At 43.7% G+C, this 12,868-nt stretch overlaps 1 protein-coding gene across 1 annotated transcript in view; it reads right to left on the reverse strand.

Moving 5' to 3' along the window:
- LOC124623105 (carboxypeptidase E-like) overlaps positions 1 to 12,868 on the reverse strand; it is a 415,742-nt gene that overhangs the window by 89,732 nt on the left and 313,142 nt on the right. The gene's annotated exons all lie outside the window — the stretch shown is intronic.

The raw sequence follows: 12,868 nt of genomic DNA on the forward strand, positions 1-12,868 counted from the left end.
GAACCGCTCGGCCACTCTGGCCGGCTATTCTATAATTATTTGTCTAATTATACTTACGAATTTGCACTTTCGAGGATGTTATTCTACATTTTGACTTACAACATAATGATTTTACTACGGTACATTGATAATCTTTACTTATGGCCGTCTGACAGCAACTGAATAAAACACAATTGTAGTGCCATACGCGTTTCGTCTTTATTTTCTGCGAGGCATCGTCAGTGCTCTGGAATATGTACATATGTTTGCTATTTAATTTACATTTTGGTCACTGTACGTTTAGGTTATAAACAGTTCTGCTGGTTGGTATTTCCTATTAAGTAGTAATATTTTGAACTGTACTTACAGGTTGCGTGGATGATTTCCCACATATTACGCTCCTGTTGCATTTTTGGTGTTGTTCTTCTTCTTATAAATGCCAAATTCCGGTTTTTCCCACATTTCACAGCTCTGTGAACTGAACATGCAATGTCTTGGTTTGTGTTGCCGACTGTCAGATGTTATTGCCAAAGATCGAATGTTATTCCCAAACTTTCGGGTGTAATTATTGAAGTACCTGTGATCTGTTTGTGTATGCATTTATGTGTATGTGTGGTTTTTGCTTGTTTTGTGGGCTGATATTGTGTGTGTGTGTGTGTGTGTGTGTGTGTGTGTGTGTGTGTCTGTGTGCACGTGTGTGTTTGTGTGTCCAGAAGGCGAAGGGGGAAGAGTGATTTTTTTTTCCCTGGTTGTGTGAGAGGAACTATTTTTTCGATTTTTTTATACTATCATTTCCTTTATTAAGTGTAGTAGGGAGCCTGTGCTGATGTGTGTTTGTTCATTTATCACGTGTTTGTTTTCTGCTATGGCTTTCTGGATGTTCAAGTTTTCTTGCGTTTGTATAAGATGTTTATCATGGTTGCTTATTCTCATTATATTCATTTCTTGTTCCATGTTTGTAGGATGGTGGTTGTGGTGTTTTAAATGTTCTGCAAATGTGAAATGGTTTGTTTCGTACTTCCAACAGCTGGTATGTTCTTTGTATCGTGTTTTAAAATTCCTGTATGTCATGCCTATGTATACTGCATCACAACTTTGACATTCAAGATTATATATTCCTGGTTGTTGGAATTTGTCCCTCTTCGTAGCTGGTTGGCTTAGGTGTGACTGGAGGGCTTTTGTTGGAATTTGTCCCTCTTGGTATGTGATTGGAGGGTCTGCCCAGACTTACATGCTATTTGGAAGCCCTGGCTCTTTAGGATGTTTGCAACTCTGTGTGTTAGTTAATGTGTGTAGGTCATAGTGTACCATCTGGTTCTGTTCTGTGTGGTGTTATCTTTGTGTGTGTTTGTTGAGTGTGTTTGTAAGTTTTCAACTTGTGAGTTCTCCTGTATTCTAGAAATGTTGTTTTTGAAACAGCGCGACTGTCTTGCTTGCTCTCTTCGACTGGTTCAAAATTCAGCTCGGTAGTTTTAGGAAATGTTTGCAGTAAAGTAGCTATTGTGATCAATGAAACTTCTACATCCAAGACTGAGGAATTTCCGTGCCATGCAAGCAATGTGGACGGACGGTGATAGATTTCTTTTTTTTTTTGGAAGCCTTATTTTGACTTATTTGTTTTCAGTCACATAAAATAGGAACACGATTTGTTAAACATTATTCTACTAGTGAAGTGTAGAATTTTAAAGTTTTTTCAGAAGTTTTTGATGAGAAAATAGCTAACGAACTGAATGTGGACCCCTGTGAGAAGAGTGATGCAGAGCCTAACCCAGGATAAGGACAAGGAGAATCTGCCGCACAGTGTAGTCGATCAACCTCTTAATCAGCCTTGCTGTTTCAAAAAATGGATGCAGTATCAAGGATGGCGTCCGCAGTGTCGACGAAATTCTGTCAACACTGTGTCCACAGCACACGCTAGGATTTCAAGAAAACAAGACGCTCTGCCGTTGGCACAATACGTTACAGCGAGGGAAATTTTGGAGCAGCACAACGCACTGTACTCCACTAAAACTGTGATGTCCCCTTTAAATTTGAGAACTAAAGTTAGCTCAAGCAGGCTTACCAGAAGGGGAGTGCGTTTTAGGTAATGAAGTTTTATCAAAAACCCAAGCGCAAGATGCGCTGTCCAAAACTGCCCGTCAGCTTTCTGACAAAGACAGCAAAAGAAAATGATGCATGATCAGTTCGAAACATAGTGAAAAATTCCTGCAGACGAATTTGTTGCTTGGCAGTCTGAAAGAAACATGTAAAGAACCAAAGCTATTGATGTGAAGGTGGTAGGAGTAGTTTCGTAGACAACAAATGAGGTCGCATTTGAACGGGACTGTTCAATAAGTAAGCTTCAGGCTGAATTAAGTAACAGTAAGGACAAATTAGGACATTACTTTTCACGATGACGTGATGCTGAATTAGCTGAAGTAAGGAGCGTGGTGCACGACAGTCAATTGGTTGCACATGGCTTAGAGGTTGTGCTCTGTTCCAAACTACCCGCTAATAGGCAACAGGAAGCACAATATGAGCTGATGTGTCCGTCATTGAGTGAATCTTTATAGAAGCTGCGCTGATTTCTACTTGATCACTGCTGGAAGAAGATTTAATAAGATGTAGATAGTATCGAGTGTTTTTACCTAGCAGAAAGATTTTTAAGGTAATTCTGTGTAGTAGAAACATACTCATGCTCGACGTTCAGAAGTTTGGGGATTGGTTGTACGTAAGGGAATCCTACCCTCTGGGCTACGGAGGCAGGTGAATATCGCCACACCTACGATACATTTGAGAAGTCCTTGGCAACGTTCCACACAATTTTAGATGAAAGTTCTGCTGGTGATGTGGTCTGATCAAAAGAGTGTGAAATTATTAAGATGCCCAACTTACCCATCAGTAACTGTAAGACCATGGGCGCTGAAGGCAATAGATCTCAAAATAACAATACAGCGCTCCCTCCTCCCCCCCCCCCCCCCCCCCCCCACATATGAAGCTGAGTAATGTAGCAATGTAGCGACTGAACACACATTTGTAGTACTTGAGAGTTGGGCGGTGAGCTGTATTACACGCTTTGGACGCCTGTAGAAAAGGAACACAAATATCGTCGTTTCTTCCGCAAAATCTCACTTGCTAATAACTTACACTGACCGTGGTGAACTCTGCCAGGCAATAAAAGTGAAGTCGATCAGCAATGAGAGTGACAGTGTAAGTAAACTGCAACCTGACTTAATTAGCGTTCTGTGAAGTGAGAAGCACATTATGGATAAAGTAAATGTGTCTTCGTATTTGACCCTAAACCACCCGGTCTGATTTAATAAGAATTTTGTTAACATATTTAGATCCCTGTTTTCTGCATGTCGTGCATACACATAGACATGCAGAAAACGGGGCTAACGCTCTCCGAATGTGGAGGTGGCTGGACACAGTCGAGTACAGGGCTGCATTACGCCTCCCGATCAGTGCATTTGGGCTAGGTCTTGGCGGCTGTGCTACATTTACAGTCAAATTTAGAACACAGAAAGAGGTTCTTATGTCGTGATCGCATGGCTAGATCTGACCTAAAATCGATATAATTCCGAAAAAAGACGACGGATTAGGTATAAATTGACAGAATATACACCGAAGTGCTGTGAAATTGAGGAAGTGTTTGGGTAGCTTCCTGTTCGCGCTGAACAATTTGAGCATCTGAGCACGTATGCGGCAACAGGAGGAATCCGGGAAAACGTCGAAACGAATGGAATCAGAGAGATGGTCAATTTTTTTCCGTTGAGGCAGTACTATACTGTATGCGTATTGAGGAACCAATGATACACGCGAGTTGACTACTGTATTTGATGCTTTTCAGGAGGACAAACAACGATTCACGTCTAAAATTACTAGCATCTGCATTGAAGGATAACTGAGAGTGGACGGGGTGATCGACTGGGATACAGCTGTAACGAGGTACGATTTAATGGTTGACTGATATCATTCTAGAAAAGGAGGAGTTGCCGCAGGTTAATTTTTTTCCAGTGTGACATAGCCTTCGTTCTACTCGTATACAGCCACGTGTTCTGTATGTGGATTAAAGCACTGTCTACTTGCGATCGTTAACGGTAAACCTATCGGTCATCAGAGGACTTCCATCTCATGTGTGATTAAACGTGACACATTGCTCTAAACGAACTTTGATTTAAGCGATCCTCCTGTCGCATCCTGGGTGTAAAATTGAGACTTCAGCGCCATAACTAAGTAAGCGATAGGAGCTTGTGAGGCGCTGCAATCCTCGTGTACACAAATGGCCGACACATGTGCTGTTTACAGAGTTAGTGATGGAAAGACTTGTAATTTTCATATGGCGGAGGCTGCTGCTATGTGTTTATCTGTTTCGTTGTACGAGGTATCCCCCGCTACTAACCATCATTTTATATAGGTCCGATGCAGGCATAGTATAATTTCTGAATCGTGGTCAGATGTGCACATTGGACACTATACGTCTCCGTAAAGCTATGTAGTGCTCGTATCATGCAGAGCAAATGTTTTACGGAAGTAGTTTTGTCGTTTTACGGTTCGATGACATAGTTTATCGTAGAAAAACATCAATAGCTTTGGTTCTTTACAGGTTTCTTTCAGACTTCCTGGCAACAAAGTCATCTGCAGGAATTCTGCTCTATGTTTCGAACTGATCATGCGCTTGAAATATATTTCTCACACTGTAACATTAACGATGCTACAATTCCATACGTCTGATAAGTCGCAAACGCACACGAGCTAACACGTTGTATCGTTGTATCCTTAGGAGTGCGTGTGTTTATGTTCTCTCTCTTACAAATATCTCCCCGGAGCCGATCCTAGACTGTAGAGTTGATAGCTTGGTTGATTTACGTAAAGATGCGTCGAACTCCATCCGTCTGGGGCTCCATCGCGTATAAAAATCAATCATTTGTTGTTCATCTTAACTGTCTGCTATTATATGACGGCACTTTGAAATCTGTTACTATACATCGATAAGGAGTGCTAAGCTCCTCGACATGGTTGCATCTCGAGAAATCTCGTGCACTTGGACGGGATAGGAGTCGGAAAGCTCAATTTTGTTCACGAGACGTGGAGTATAGCGGTCTTCTTCTGGTTGGCTGCAGATTAATTCGCTAACGGTGCTGCAGGTAAGGTTGGTCAATGACAGTGTGATGAGGGTCTTTCACTCTCTAATTTTGCCCGAAAACAGCGAGAATGCTCTGTGACTCCCATACGCAGAGAGATAGATCGTAAATTAAACACTATGCACGAGGTGATAGAGATTGTGGAGTGCTGTCAGGTATACTTTGACGATTTATGTGATAGAGAATTAAGACTGAATGGACGTACTGCTCAGTCATCTATCCATGTTCGCAATGACACTCACAACGTGGATAGGGCATGGTTTAGCTACGATACTGAAATTGGGGAAACATGCTGTCACATCATTGGCCGCTGTTGAACTTAGTGTAAAATTCTTCGGGCTATCAAGTGTGCTTCTTATTATTAGAGTACATAGATGGTGCCTTTTCCATCCCATCCTACCATTCGTTAGCAGGTAATGATTGACTGATATGGCTTGTTTGAGTTGGGGAAAAAGTTTTGGTGGATGGACAGCAACTTCTGGGGGTTGCTACAGCGAAAATAAGAGGAATGAGTTGAAAGGGAACGCATAGCCGTCAGCTATTCCATCAGTGTGAGCGACGAGTCTACATGTAGAGTTCGTGAAGCACCTTCGGACAATAGTTTGGAGACCTACAGCAAGTCTTCCAGTTTGCTTGTGTTGTAAGTCTCTTTTATTTAAAATCAGCATATGTGTGGCATGTTATGGGTCCTGCCGTAAGACACAGAAGGCAGTAGCAGCAGCAGTTTGAGGTGTAAATTGGGAGAGGGACTGTATATGCCGCTAGGGATGCTTGGCTGGCTGCGCGCTGTGCTATTCTGGGGAGTATTGTGCATTCTCCTTCTCTGCACTAGATCGCAGAGCAGCTGGTCGTCATTGCACCAGGATCGGTGCCTAGTTGACTTCTAAATGGGATGAGCTTCTATAGTTCGTAATATTTTTCTGTTGGGGGGTAGAGAATAACTATGTTAACATGGTGGGCTGACTGATTTGAATGGGCGCGGATCTGTAGTACTTGTATGTAGTTCGGGGACGTGCCACATTGCGCGCATTTCCGCCGAATGGTCAAAACACGCTCCTGTTGCACTAACTAAGGTCGTTCTGTTTCTACATGGGTTGAAGAAGGTGGTGGATATGTCTTTCTCCGACGTTTGCTCAGTTCCGACTTAAATTGGACGATCACATTCACAAAGCTGTAGAAATGGAATCAGTTGCAAGATGCGTACGGGGTCACTAAAACGAAGTTGGAAGTTTACTGTAGCAGCTACGTTCGGGAAACGTTACTCGTTTCGAGATATGACAGTGCCAGAAATATCATTCAGTAGCGGTTTTAATAATTAAAGGAACTGTCAGTGGGATCGAACGCGGGTATGTGCTTGAATGGAACGACCAGATTCCAAATGACTGGCAACATTTCTAGCGGACAGCGTGACACTACAGATCAGGGAGACTAGTGTACATTTTTACGATCTCAATCAGCACATCATCTACTACTACTACTGTTTGTGTTCCTTCTCAGTCAATCATCGGCTATAACTCAGAGGATATATCGCTGAACATCTGATATGATCTCGAGACAGAATGCGCTAGAAATGCTATAGAATTATTTACCTTGGGCTGTGTCATGGAGTCGCAAATACCGCTTACATACCACGTTCCTTAGCCGATTGACTTTCGAATGCGGTAATTTTATCACTAGGTTGGATCGTGGGCTTACACATTCCTACGATCACCGCTACGGTATTTGTCCAGAAAAAAGAAAACTAGCTAGTTCAGAGGTAATGTCATACCACAATTTGTAAAGCGGGTATAGCTTTTAACATGGATACTTGTGTGCACCTGTAGAACCAGGAGCACGTGTGGGAGGAACATGCAATAGTTGTTGCGATCGGGTTTTTCTCTTTAGCATCTGGTCGATAACGTCTCTCTTTCTATGACATGCTGGTAGGACTCGCAAGAAGAACATAAGGGACACGCACACACATCTCTGATTTCTGGTCCGTATTATTTCACATTGTAGGCAATGATTTATTGACCAAATATTATAATTAGTAGTAGTGGTGGTTGCGTGATATGTCCGTATTTGAGCATCAGGTTTATAAAGTATGTGTTTGTGGAAAGGAGATGACTATGCCCTGTTGTAGGGAAGGTATGGATTTGATTTGGAATACTGTGATAGCAAATGGAAGAGTATGTCCAGTCATAAGGCAGGTGCAGATATTTCCATTTCCAGAGGCACCGCCTTCAGTAGGGTGTACTTCCGATACTTAGCTCATTGTCGAATGATGTTCAATTGAGACCGTGATCATAAGATGGGCAGCTTTCGTGATCAAGTAGAAATTTGAGAATATTGTGGATGGAGATGCATTTGAGGTGGACTGTTATTCACTTCCATGTAAATTGTTCGGTTGACTGCTTCTGTACATTTCGGGCCTTTATTTAGTTGAAAGAAGATCGATTGTGGTGTATCCATGTGGCATGTGGAAAACATGTTTTCCTGTTCTCTAGACATGGGAACGACCTTAGTTGGCTTGTAAATTATAGGGATGTTTTGGAATTTGTTAGATCAGCGAGATCAAAGATCGGGCTTCTACTGCCGTGTGCTTGATATCGAGAAGTACGCGAAAATGATCTAATATTATGGCCGAAATAGGTGTGTTCTTGTAATACAAGAGTCTGCCTGGAGATGGGTGTAGAAAAGCAAGTAAGCATACAGGGCCGGACCAGAAACAGTAGCTCGTTTGTACCGAGGGGAAACGAGATTGTCTTTGCACATAAGTTGTGAGAGTGACTTCGATTGAGTGACGCCTTTCTCATGTAAAAGGGGTGATTTTGCATGCCACAGGATAGGAATTGTATGTTTACTACATCGAGACGGTACGCATTGACATATTGCTGAGTTGGAGATCGGTTTCACACACTAATATTCAAGCTCCTGCCATGAGTGGGAGGACAGCGTACATGAGTAGTTTTCTTTACATATTTGATGATGTGTATGGCACTTTGCGAGGTTTAGTTGTTGGTGCAATATGGCGAACAGTGTAAAATAGTTTATTGCGGCTGAATGTCACGTCTGCAGAAAGAAAGAAAAGGTGGATGGTGCTTTCCTAGGACTGGGGAGCATCGTGACATACAGCTTGTACGAGTGTAGGCATACGATAATTTTTCAGGTGCTGTACAGATACAAAAGATAATTGCAGTGTTAGTGTAAAATGTGTATATACTGGATTGTTAAGTTAGTGTTGTTTATCTTGTGGCATGACTAGAGAGGATGACTGTGTGTGCTACAGTTAGGGACGTATAGATTGATCACATGGATAATCGAGAGAGATTTCTTATGTTGAGAATTATGTGTGCTATAGACAGTAAAATTGGTTCGAGAAGCACAGCCGTCAAGGGGAGACATTAACTGTACAACGATGGGTGTCAGACTGTAGCAGCAATAGTAATATTTAATTGTAGTTACACCAGCACATATGTTCCTGGCTTCCAATATCGTTGTGGGTATGGTGTGTATTTGATGATCTATAAACAAGTTTAAGGGTTTAATTGTAATGGAATTTAGCCATCTGTGGAAAATAATTTTACCTCTGAAAGTCCCAGAAAGAAGAGGTGGATGGTGCTTGGATACCAGCGGCATCAGTAATTCGGCGAGTAAATTCGATAAGAGCAAATGATAATGCTGGATTCATTCACATGTTTTGTGCTGGGATATGGGAGCCTTTACACAGCTGTGTGAACATTTGCATATGTTGAGAGCAGGATGGGTATCACGTGATGGAGTGGGTATCACGTTAGGTCCGCGAGGAAGATTGCATTGGACGCTACTGTGCGTTATTTTCGTAAAGAGGTTCTGTTAGGGCAAGAATTTCCGTGCATACAGGCTGAGAGAAGACTACTAAAAAAGAGCACGCTAAGTATTTCTGGGGGACCATGGAATTTACTAGAGCTCGACTTGGTTATTATTTCAGATAGCAATGTGGCTTGAATGTAAGATTAAGAATGTTGTGTTTGCGATGGTAAGTAGGTATGCGCGGCGAGCATCAGTAAAACGTCGCGTATGGTCCATTACGATCGCTAAAAAGAAAGCAGGTTCTGCTATTCTGGAGTGGATTCCTGCAGTGTCTTCACCGGATCGCACGGTTAGAGTGAGGGTAACGAGGGAGGTCCCATGCACGTGGCCCTGCGTGGTGTGCGCACACTGTAAACAAGATCGCATCATCAACGGCGCCGTCATACGACTTTCGCCTGTCACGTGTGTCTAGGTGAACACGTATTTGGCTAGGAATTTCTCAGAAATGAAGTACGAATGAGATGTCGCCACCTCATGCTTGCGGGGCCTGTGCGTGGTTTGACAGCTGAAGACCGCGCCACGTCGTTGGGGTTGCCTGTGCGCTCTACTGGACAGGGGTTGGCGGAGGGTGCTTGCACGTGTTGGTTGACTTATTTTGCGAGCAGGTCTGTAGGCTGTGCTATGCGTTATTTGGACAGCTTACGTGTACTAAGTGTGTTTAGACATAACTGTGCTGAATTATTTAGGAGTAGTCTGAATGTCTGTACTTAAATTGTTTGTGTAAATTAGGAGTTGTTTGTGTGTATGCAGACTGTGTATTGTGGCCCCAAGCATAACATTGTAAGATAGCAGATTTTGCACCTTGCATGATGCTAAATCAGTACTAAAACACCGAATAATAATTGATAATTGGCCCACCGGTAGGAGAGAATGGACACAGAAAAGGAAGTTGTATGTGTCATGTCAGACTAACGAGATGGGCTCAGCGGCTGCAACACGGCCGGAACCCCTAAGGAAGTTGCTTATGTCACGTCAGACTAACGGGATGGCCGCGGCCGGTCCCCTTTGTCGGCTGGCACTTCAGACCACCAAACACGTTCGGAGAGGCTGGGCCATCACAACAAGAAGCGAGAAGGAGCTATATGCGAAAGAGAGAAAGACGATTTCGCGCCACAGTGGAAAATTTGCGGAAGACTGTGACGGAATTGGCGCAGAGCGCGTAGAGATACGTGTTAAAAGTTTGGCGGCAACAGTAACCGCGGGAGAATTCTGTGTCGTGGTTGGGTACAAACGCGCACGGATACATGAAGTCTGTGTCGTGATTGGCTACCAACGCGACCGGGTCCATGCGGCGAAGAACGGCCAGGTTTGCAAAAACTCTGAAGGAGGACTCTGGGGTCGGCTGTGGAGGAGAGCAGTCGCGGTGTCTTGCTGCCCTGCTCGGGGAGCGTGGAGAGAAGTAGGTTTGAGAAGTTGCCGGCATTGAGTCCAGTGGTTACTCTCCAAGTCTGAGTAGTTCAGAGCATACGACTCCACATCTGTTCCTCTGAGGAGGGAAACAGATTTGTACTAACTTGTGGTGTTCATATGCAATCTGAAGAGTACCTTTGCTGCCGCGCACTTGAGTCGACCAACTACTCTTGGCATATGTGCAAGTAGCTTGAGTATTGACTAGTGACGAACTCCGCAATTGAACACTTACGTACAGGAGTTTACGGGCGCAAACCACGTCCACGTTGGAGACTAAAGCCAAGCTCGCTCACGGGAAAGACGGCACCACGACGTTGGCTGGGCCGACCGTCGTAATCATCACGGAGAATTACGCTGATATTAGCAATCATCAGCCAAAGTAGGGAACTGTAATTCTAAATGAGTTCGTATTCCGCCAGCTCTTTGACTGGCGCTCTCTGAGTCTGTGCCCGTTCAGGCAGAACTGCAATAGAGTCACTTGCGGGTTCAGTGTTGACTTAAGAGTTAGGAAAAGAGGATGCATTGTGCCAATGATAGGTTACTTAGGTTAGCGAGTGTATTGTATTCTCATGTTGTGCTAGAAATATTGCTCATCCTGTTCTGAATAAATCTTAATTTGGTATCATATGCTAATCACCGCACTATTGATTTCGTAGCTAGCAATCACCATTTTTTGTTTAATAATTAGAGTGTAATGATAATTTCGATGCAAATGATACTGGGGGCATAACCGCGCGTTTAAACAGAGCCAACTTAAGTCAGATAGCAACTCATGGTCGACTAAGACTACCAATAGATATTTTTCAATATGTCGATAATTATACAATAAACCCCTCATAAGTTGCAACGTGACGAGTATTTTGCGTCAGTATGATAAATATATTCGATCCCTAAACAAAATATTCCAAACTAAATAGAGTGCACTACTTCTTTACTCTCCCCAGCAGCCCAGCGGAATCTGAGCCATTTTCGCGCCATTTTCCTCCTACAGACCACAATCTGGGATTAGGTCACAGGAGGGATGACAGTATCCTGTGGTGGCAGTAATGTGTAGTAGGTCAGTTGGAGTCTAGATCTTGTGGTGAAGACATTGATTGGAAAATAAAAAGTTATGCCCTTAATAGAGAGAGTCGTTTCCCCGCTATTTTGCCCCACCATCTTGGATTACGTCATGCACTATGCACGTTAGCACACGTTAGTGCACGTTAGCCCGACAACATGGGCTGGTGGGGGGATGTGGCGGATGGTTGATTCCAGGTCCTAGGTTCTATGAAGTCGAATCACGTGACTAATGGAGTATCGAACAGGAGTGCAGCATTCTAAGGATGGATGGGAGGAGGGGGGGGGGGTGCTAGGTCACGAATGAACACCGCGCTGATAGTGGAAAAATGTGGAACTTCTCATTTGATCATTGAATATTGGAATTGTAAATTGAGTTATGAATATGATTAAAACTGAAATGGAATTGAGTAGTTAGGTAATTGATAGGTTAGATGCGCAATGTTGGTGTCACTTGTGTTCAGTTAAATTAGTTAGCATATTTACAGAATGCTGTGTCCGGTGCGACTATTAAGGTGCGGGTCTGAGGCTGTGGCGTTATCAGTCGCTACAGAGATAGCAGACGATGTCGTGTCGTCACGGTAGCGCCCTCTGGGCTCTGGAGCTCGTGGTGAACACACTGCGTGCCGCCATCTCGAATAACGGTGCTTGCGTCATCACCTGACACCAGGAGAGCGCCCTGTGGTGGCAGTTGGAGTCCAGACCCAGTGGGGAATAAAGACAAGTACTATTTTCCCGCCATTTTCTTTTTTCTTAGTGTAGATAAGAGTGGTGTGGTGCATTATCCTGCTGGAATTTGAACTTCGGGCCATCTTCTGGAGGAGGGGGGCGTGGCACTTTCCCGCCAAAATTCAAACTTCCCGCCAAAATGCGAAATCTCGATTGACGTCACAGCCGCCATCTTGGATGACGTCATCGCCGCCATCTCGGATAACGGTACTTCGGAATGAGAGCGGTCTCGTTCCAATACTCCCATCGCTAATGTGGCTGAGAATTCTCATCGCTTTCTGCCGCCACTGCCATTCTTTTTGAAAGGCCTGTGACTGTAGATCGCTAGACTGTCTTTTCTCGTGCGAACGGACACTGGACCTGTGAATGTCCTTTGTACCAGAAACAAAAGCGAAGGGTAAACAGTGCTGACATCACGATTCTGCCGAAATGAAGAGAGTTGTGCCGACTGAAAAGTGCCACACTGCAGTACTCACCTCTCTGTGACCGACAACTGGTCCGGGAAAATTTAATAGACGTAGTAGCAGATAGTTCTGTTTCTAATTGCAACTAGGGATGTACATAACTTGTCGTATATTTGTGGTTTAATCATTATGACACACCAACCTAAGCTACTTTGATGTACGAATGTGCCTGAGGTCAGAAATAAATAAACGCCTCAGAAGGGTCGACGGCGTCATCCTTGTTACTGACAAACCTCTCTAAATGGTGACCACCACCGAGCTGAAAATTAATGA

This window comes from Schistocerca americana, chromosome 1 (assembly GCF_021461395.2).
Source record: "Schistocerca americana isolate TAMUIC-IGC-003095 chromosome 1, iqSchAmer2.1, whole genome shotgun sequence".
Taxonomy (NCBI): Eukaryota; Metazoa; Arthropoda; class Insecta; order Orthoptera; family Acrididae; genus Schistocerca; species Schistocerca americana.